The sequence below is a fragment of the Falco rusticolus genome, chromosome Z (genome assembly GCF_015220075.1).
Source record: "Falco rusticolus isolate bFalRus1 chromosome Z, bFalRus1.pri, whole genome shotgun sequence".
Classification (NCBI taxonomy): domain Eukaryota; kingdom Metazoa; phylum Chordata; class Aves; order Falconiformes; family Falconidae; genus Falco; species Falco rusticolus.
Window position 1 is genome coordinate 12,922,455 of NC_051210.1, and position 9,649 is coordinate 12,932,103.

Here is a 9,649-nt window from a genome sequence, read left to right on the forward strand (position 1 = left end):
ATTCAGCCTCTTCTGAACATTTTTACTGCTGAAGTAAGCACAGAATTAGGCAGTTTCTTCCTGCTTCTGTCCCCAGCTGTAACAAGGAGAGATTATTTATTTTTTTTGCACAAGTAACAGCTAGTCAACAAAAACAGGTTTTCACACTCAGTTAGAGCTGGCAGGACTGTATAGGAAATTTATTTTCTGCATGTGTGATGTTAGATTCAAGTTAAGATTCACTTACACACTGTTGAAATTATTAATCTCTACTGACTTCCATGGCATTGTCTTCACACATGATGCTTATGTACGTACTTCCTTCTTGCAATATTTTTTGAAATCCTAGGTTGTTTCTCTCACTCCCAAGAAATTCCTTCTTATATAGACTACTTTGTTGTTTACCGGAAGGCCCTGAACATGAAGTCTGCACTGGTGTTTTGATTCTGTACTTTGGCATATACAATACTACGTCAGTGAATTCACAAACTGTGTAATGAGTTTTCAAGGGTAGCTCAGGGGCAGGTGAGCTATAAAAGGGACTGAACAGGTGGTTTCCACCAGGAAACCATTTGAGAACTTAGCACTGCCTATAGCTCATGCTTTTTGACAAGAAAATGCTCCAAATGCTGAGCAAGGGAGTACTTTGTACACACAGCTGCAATGTACTTTATTGGTGATTCCAAAAGATCTCTGGATGGGGCATTTTCAAGAGCAGGCAACAAATGTCACATTTTAAAGAGACTCTCTTTCCATAAGACACTTTCAGCAAATCTGAAAGCAAGCCTTCAAGAAGTCTCAAGCTGTTTATGCAAAATTCTGAAAGATCTCTGAAAAAACTTCAGCCATAAAATTAAACACAAAGAAAGATCACCCCTTTTTATCTACTTCCCAGACTGATGGTGCTGGGGGTCCTGGAAGCTCATCAACCCTCTTTACTTTGCTGTCAGAGACAATTATTGTAGGCACATCTACCATGACACTAGGAATAAAGTAGCTCTAGATACAGTGGATGCTGCAAAAGAGCTAATAAAGCTGGGAAATGTATGCATCGATCTTTGAGGGTGAGGAAAGTACAATGTAATGTATGTTTGCTGTTTTGCAAGAGACATCAATACGCCAAGCCATTGCAGACTCCAGTTGAATTTCTGCAGGGAAAGGATATAAGATTAATACTGAGCATACGTCTATGGCTATATGGCGCAAAAGGAAAAAATATGTTGCTTGAATCTAATAATCATAGCAGCAAGAATTATTTAAATATTTAGCTGGTCTGTTATGTTGCATACTTTCTTCTACAACCATGTTAACTTTTTATGACAGAGGAAGCAGTATTTTTTCTGAAATCAGACACTGAGAAGTCTGTTAGAAGAAGGTGTAAGTAAGTTCCTCTATAGGACTACTTTACATTATTTCTCTAGTTCTTCACAACGGTGGGATTGTCCACCATCCAGCAATACCAGCTAGTGAAGCAATGTGAAAATTGTACTAACTGCTGCAGGACACGTCAAAATATATTTTATTCACAGCAATCATCAGTCTGGAAGAGCTAAGTAGAAAAATTTGGCAAATAGCATGTTTTTCAGAAAAGAATAATAATTGGCAATTGTTGTCCTTTATGAAATTATTTAGAGTTTAAATATTCATTCTCTTCTACAGCAGGCACCAATCAAAATGACTCAACTTTCCTGCACTTATTAAGACTGTCCTTCCATACAATTCATCCCAGGCTGTGTTTCTCATTGGTCCATCATTATGAACTTCATGACACTGCTGTAGTCAAAGTTTTCAATAATGTATTTTGACAAAACATGAAGAAAATAAATCCTGATGCACTTTGCTCAAGAAAGTGGAATTTATTTTTAGTATAACCTTAGGGAAACAGGAGATCTTAGTGAAGGCTCTGATGATGACCTGAGGTGACTTGGCCTTCTTTCCTTTCTATGTCATATTGATGCAAAAGCCAAAGACAGCTCTGAAATCTGCTGAAAAGTCACCCAGCAAGAGACTGTACATACTCAGATTCCTCACATCTACTGTGTGGCAGCCTGTTCTGCAAACAGAGCCCAGAGCAAGCTGAGATTGCAAAAGACTTTGACTTCATTTAGCCCCTTGTTAGCCAAAACTGAAGTCTCCCACTCTGATTACCACTTCCAGTATTGCCGCTTTTATCTGGTAGGGCTTCTTAATTACTGTCTAAGTAGTTTAGTAAAGTGGATTAGGAAAAGTAGAGATATTTGTGAATGAATATATCCCAAGTCAGTTGGGGGTATTTTGAAAGACTTTAAAGTAGAAAATTAACCCTGATTTTCCTAATTTAAAGGTGTGATCCCAAGAGAAAAAGTATAAATAAAATGCCACATATGTAAAATTTTGAAGCATACAAGAAAGGAAAAATCTAAATAATCCCCATGCCTCATCAGTAGATATGCCTGGAAATTTTTTGATCTATCAGCTTTTTTAGTAGATACTGGAATCTGAACTATAACTATTCAAATATGCTCTTTAGCTGAGAGCTGGCAGATACCAACCTAAGAGACAAAGCTTGGCAATAATTAAGACTTGTCCTTACTTAAAAGAAGCTGGATTTATCTTAATTGTTTTCTGTAACAGAATTTTTGCAAAACATCAGTGTAAATATATAGTAAGCAAAGGAAATAAACTAGCTTAAGAGATCCTTTTTATCTGGAGATACAACAGCTGTGATTTAGGTGAGGTTTCTTCAAGAGAAAGCAGCTCATAACCAAGGGCTAAATAGATGTCTGACCTCATCTATTCTAGCTGAACAGGACTATACAGTTTACATATAAGGAAGTTGCATGCCTATACTGTGGCTCTAGATAATCTACTCTTGCTCCAGATGAAAACTAACATCAGATCTGGTCTTGTTCAGAGCAGAGGGTGAACACATCCTTTCAACTTTTCCACCCATTGCTTATGCCTCCACGATGAAAATGAGTGTAATTTTCTAAGCAGCATCTATTGGAAACAAGGCCATTTGATTATAGAGTTTAATTATGCAGTAATGCAGTCCCAGGAATATACATGTGAATCAGCCACTAGAGTGAACCATCAAGCTTGTGAATCAAATAGGAACATAAATACAGAATTAATTAATCATTTCACTTTTTGCAAATGTACAAGGCACATCTGGGAACCACACACTTCCTGCAATGCCAAGTCTACCTGGCACATTCCAATATTCAGTACAGCAAACTGAAAGGCTGTATAACAAAGAATTTAAAAATACAAGCAAAAGAAATCTGGCAGCCGAGTAGTGAGAATGAAGAGGTTATAATATTTACAACAGATTACACTGTCTGAATGAAATATGTTGCCTTGTGCATTGAAGACTCTATTCACATGCATAGTTGCCTGACAAATTAGACTTCACAGTCCAAAACTATATTTATTTAAAAATGTTGAAATTTTTTTATCAAATCCTGCATTTCATTTTGTGGTACAAAAGGCATTTCAGAAGCAGGGAGTCAGTACCTAGATTGCAGTGAGTAAAATGGAAATTTGAAATTTTCAACAATATTGTCACATGCCCAAAACAGAAAACAAAATTACTTTCTCCACACAAAAAAATAAAATATTGAACTCTAACTGCCTTAATAAATGTAACCCCACCTTTCACTTCCTGGTCTTCAGTTTCTCAGTGTTTTTTTTTAAGAGAAGCAATGAGTGAGGCTGACCATAAGAAAGGATCAACACCAAGAAAGGTGCAAACTGAAACGTTATATAGACACAAAAACACAGTGGGGACATTTGTCCATAATGCACAGATGACAAACTTGAAAGTGTTACTGCTGCTTAAAATGTATTTGCCATGGATACATGACGTGCTTTTATTCCATCAAAGCAGGAAGTTTTTTAAGCACTACAATTGAAAACACATTATCAAATACAAGCATGATGGGACAAAAGAGCCGGCAAAAAAGCTATTTTCTTTTACATTACCACAATGGGCTAAACGAAAACTGTTCAGCTTTATGTATCATAGTCTCACAAACACACATATTGAAGACTTCCAGAAAGAAACCATTCCTGAATTTATGTCAGTTGAATCAGAAAATTTTAAAAATCTTGGAAAATGGACCTTAACATGTAGTTGCTTCACCAGCTTTTACTAAAGACACTTGTGTCAGTTCCAATTCTAGCCTATGTTTAAAAGAAAGGATGCCAAAAGGTGGAAAATACTTAAAAGTTGCAGGCAACTCTAGCTTTCATTGGAGACAACTCTAGCTTTCATTCCCACTGCTGTTGTTTGCACAGCAGTTATTAACATCTTGATTTTCTTCTCAATTTACTGCTGACAACTAGAGTACAGCACATTCCCTTTTAGTCTTGTGACGACCATTGTCTGTGTCTCCCTTGCCTGTGAATTAAAGCATGTAAACTTAGTACTGAGTGCATACCTGGTACAAAGGTTTCCAACCACCTCCAACCCAGGGTAGACACCATTGCAATGTTCTGGTTTACAGTTTAGGTAAATCATAAAGATTTCTTTCCTTAACAGCAAACATACTTAGTGAAACACTAGGCTTGGCAGAGCTCATGAAGAAGTGTGGATCCTTAACCCAGGTATCACTAGGGACAAGAATGATCTGCTTAGGCTTTGCTTCTGTCAGAATGTAATGAAAATTTGCTTGTAAAAGCCCTTCTCTACAAGCAACCACAGAAAATCCATAAATTCTCCAGGAAACACTGGAAGAATCTTGATCTCATGAACATTGTCCAAGCCCAGTGAAGACAGGGAAGCATGGCTGCTTTGGGGTTTTTATCATTTAACTTGCGTACTCACTTCCCAGCTACCATGGTGACAAATGCATTACAAAGGCATAAAATGACAGATTTCATCTTGACAGATTTGTTTGATAGATAAACACATAGAATAATTTAATAATGTGCAACAAAGCAGATGATTTTCATTTGAAACTGGAGTTTAGAAAAGGTATAGTAAGTATTTTATAATCCAAGTAAATATCTTGCCTTTTAACAGACAAAGAAAATATCTGAAGATATCCAAAGACACCTTTTGGAAATTTTGCTGTGTTTCTAATTCAGGAGGAGCAGGCAATAAACAGAGATTTACTTAAACACAACATGAACATTCAACCTGGTATAAGCTTGAATGAAACAATTTTTGCTTTGTTTTGGTATCAAAAATAAAATCAAAAGCACTACTAAGAAGTACAGAAATAACTTGTTTCCTACACATGCCAATGAGTTACTTTTCTTGCCTAGACAAATGATTCAAGCCAATCTAATTCCTTGTCAGCTTTAATTTGTTTTCCAGAAAGTGAGAGGCATTCAAAACTTGATGTCTGAGTAAATATGTATGTTTTCCTTACAGATAATCCTTAATTTTTTCTGATAGAGCACAGCTGAACTCACTCACTTCTCTTTAAAAGTCTGCTTTAAACAGTTCTATTTTATTGCAGAGCTGGAGCAAGGGATGTTTTAAATCTGGAAAATAAAAGTTTTGTTTCTTTCTACGTAGCCTATTTTTCATTTCCTTTTCTTATAGCCATACCGTGTGGTACAGCAACCTCTCTGCTGCATTATATGAGATGCAGCAAAGTGTTCATCTGGTCTGAAGGGAACAGGAATCACAGGTTCTTGTTTTAAGAGAGATTAGTTTCTACAGATAGGTTAGTAAGTACCACTCTGTTAGGGATTCAGCCTTTGCTGAAGGGCTAGGCAGCTGGTCTTCAGGGTCCATATGTAAGGCAAATGCCCAGCAAGTTCTGCCTCCAGGGAACAATTTTGATGACCAGAGTCCATAACATATGGTGGGAACAAAAAAACAAAGGAACTTAAAAAAAAAAAAAATATCAAAATTGCTGTCCCAGACAATAAAATTTTTGTTCTAAATAGTAGTTTGTAAGATACTGAGATGGGTCACATTGTGATTGATTGCATAGGATGTATGGGAAGTTTCACATTTCTACAAGAGGTTTTGAAATGCTTTTTTTTGTTTCATTTTAGAGTGACAACATTGAATAGGGTTATTTTTACAAAGCAAAAAAAAACCTCCTAGCACCCTCAGTCCAAACCGACATGAGAGTCTACAAGGCAGTGAGGACCCTGCAGAGGAATCAGGACCAGAACTGTGATATCAAAGATCAGAACAGCTTCTGATGGCTGCATGGCCACCTATTTCCAGCACGTAAAGCCAAGATAGGAGGAATGCTCTTTGTTAAGCTTCCTAAAGGCCAGTCTTGACACCTTTGTTTGTGTTGATTAGTACCTTATTCCAAATGTTGAACAGGTCAGATAAAAACAGGTTCTGGCCAATTTTGAGAACAAAACTACAGGGCCTTAGGTTAAAAGCTGAAACTCAGTCCTGCCATCTAGTCTGCTAGCATGGGCTCTCTGACCCTCATGGGGACTTTAATCACCTCTGTGCAGGACTGGGGCCTTTACTGAAAGACCACAGTGCAGCATCTGCATATAACACACCTGCTGTCTGCATCTACCTTTCTTTTTTAAAATAACACTTTTCTCCTTATAGTGGTACTTAGGAAGGTCAAATTCTCCCAGATTATCCCAGGTTTTCACACTGCTTCTGTGCTTTTTGGCTCCAGCAGCTTCTTACCAGCAGGGAAGACTCCACACAGCAAAGTTTCTGAAAACAAAGTGCCACTTTTGTTTACAGCACTTTACCACTATGAAAAGCACTTATGACAAGAGAAGGTAAGGTGTTAAGAATACAGATGGCTAATGAAAAAATATAGGAAGAAAAGGTTTCAAATTTTCCGCTTGTTGAGAATCTTTTAATGTTTCGCTCAGTTAATATCTGCTGATAAACCCTGGAAGGAATGAATGAGTTATCCAGTCCTAACACCATCCAGCCATCGGAACTTTCTTAAAACAACACACAACTATCACCACCAAAGGGCTGCTGGCATGCTTGTTGCAAATTATTTTGGCATTCTAACTGGCAAGTTAAGGGCTCTGTTGGATGGGTGGGGGTGGGGGGGAGTGTGTGTGTGTGCTGTGCGTGCACGGAGAGGAAGGTTGGAGAAAGGAGTATCAGGGATGAGAATCTGCAGATATGAACACAATTGCCAGGCTTTAATTCCTTAAAGATATTTATAAACAACTATAAGGGCATCTGGGTTTTTATTTTTTTTCCCCTCTCTTGTCTGCTTAATTAATACTCTACATGTATCTGAATGTTTAAATCCATTCAAAGCAAGGAACTACTTTATATATATATATATATATAAATTATATATATTATATATAAATTATATATATATAATTTATATATATTTTATATATAACTTACATATATATACAAGAAAGTATAACTGGAATTAATTTGTGGAAAGGAAATTGAAAGCTGATTATCACAGTGATAGCATTATCTGTTAGTTTATGAAATGGCATGCTGTGGGAAGGTATAAATTAAAAAAAATAATAATCTGTAATGAAAAAACAAGCAATGTACCACACTGTGATTGTTAGGAATTTCAGTGCAGGTTATACAGTGCTTCTGTGCATTTTCTGAGCTGGTGCGGATAACGTAAAAGAATTTCTTTTCCCTCCAGCACCGGGTGCTGTTCACGCATTCTCTTTTCAAGTCCATGAGGCTTGAGGGTTTTTTCCTGACAAAGTATTTCAGAAAAAAAGGATTACATTTTCAAATTCATGTATATGTAAGGATAGCAGACGTACTTCATTCAAGAATAGCTAAAACAGACTAATATCTTCCAACAAATGTTCCCCTTTGTCAGCAGCCTTTTTTCATCCCAGCCAGTATCAATGCATGCTTTTGTGCTCTGTTGTGACCTGATGATGTTGGCCACACTTCAGTGCCAATATTTCCATTCATGTGGGCATGAAGACAGTGCATGTAGGTAAAGAAGTGTAAAGTCAGCCTTGTCCTGTGTGTCTGTGGCATGGAGCAATCTGTCACATTGCTGCGCATGGCTGAACATGTGAATGAAGCCATGAATGGAAATGAACATGAAAACATCCCATGTGGTGTGGTAGGACCAGAGCAGATAATAAGGAGAATCTTGTACACTTCTGCAGCTCAATCCTTATGCCATCCTTCTGCAGTCCTGCTTAGCTCTGGCCCAATGAACAGGTCTAGCAAGAATAAAAACAAAACATAGCTACCCTGGGAGCCAAGTGATTTGCCAAAGACAGATGTTCTACTTGAAGACACAATCTAATACCGTAGGCTCATTTCAGAAAGGCTGACAAGGAATATTGAAACAGTCTTCAATAAAACAGTGGTTATGTTCAGATGACAAATGAAAAAGCCAATACATGCCATTACCAAATCTGTAATTTTGATCCCCACCAAGCTCTTCAAGTTGTCTGCATTGCTACATAGTTCTTTAAAATAACACTCAGTACTGCTTTTTATATCCCATATGACTAGTCAGACATGTGCTTGTTTTCATGAACTGCATCACTGGCTCAGACAAATCCATTCTCAGTCCCAAACCCAAGTCTTTAAACCTAATAAAGAATGTGGGAATAGATAGAAACCCCTGCAGAAAGTCCAGCATTGAGAGTGGGCTGACTTTTTTACCCCAGCACCAGTACCAAAACGTTTCTCTCTCTGTTAGTCTTATGGAGGTAACGTTCAGGGATCTGGGTAATATAACTACCATTAAGAAAGAATCTGTGATTTTTTTCATGGAAAGTAATGGAATCATTATCCCTCACTTCAGAATTCTTTCCCCTTGTTTTCCAAAATAACTTAGTGTTCTTCAGTCTCTATAAAAGCACTTGGTATCCCTCATAGTATGAAATATCAGCCCCATTTCTGCAGCAATATAAGAATGGTTTTTCACCATCATCATCTTCCTTTGCAGAAATTTGAGGTGTGCCAGTACAACATCTGTGACCTTTCATTGGAACATGAACATCCTCGTGAATTCATCTCTTCTCAGTCTTACTTAGAAATTAGGTCCTTCTTGTGCCAGTCTATATGCCTGTCAGCAATACTGCCATGCCGTAGGATCTCTCAGTCGTTATCTAGAACCACCAGAAAAGAAGAGAAAAGGAGAGAAATTCTCATAATCTTCAGCCTGAGGCAGAATTAAACCAGACATGCATCATCAGTCATGGTCAGTCAAACAGGCTGGAGCCTTCGTGACTAGCCTGTTCTCAGGAAAACAAAAAACCAAAAAAAAATGTAGAAGAATGGCTGCAGAAGCGTGGCCTTAGAATCTCTGAAGATCTGCACAATCCAGGCCTGGTATTAGAATAGGCCTGTAACCAGAATTGTACTGAAGTTGCTGTGCTGAAGTTAACAAGACAGGTAGCCTTGAGCTATTCTTGAATCCTGAGACCAAGTAATTACGTTGTGCCAACAGGCCGTGGCTGTAACAAGCTACAGCTGCTGGGAAAGCAGGTGCAGGGCCAAGAAAGATAGGGACCGGTATGGGAAAATAGGGAGTAACAAACTACAAGGCTGAAGCACAGCAACACAATTAGCTACATGGACAGAATGCTTATTTTAGTCATGATAATTAGAGGTGTGAGAACCGCGCATGTTTAGAGACTACTAACCATTTTTATTTCTGCTTTACGAATACGCATGTGTATCGGTTCTATATAAGTAGTGTTAGAAACTAATAAAGTTGAGCAAGATGCATAACTCATATTGAGCGTCTTCCTGACTCTGGCGAACCCTTCT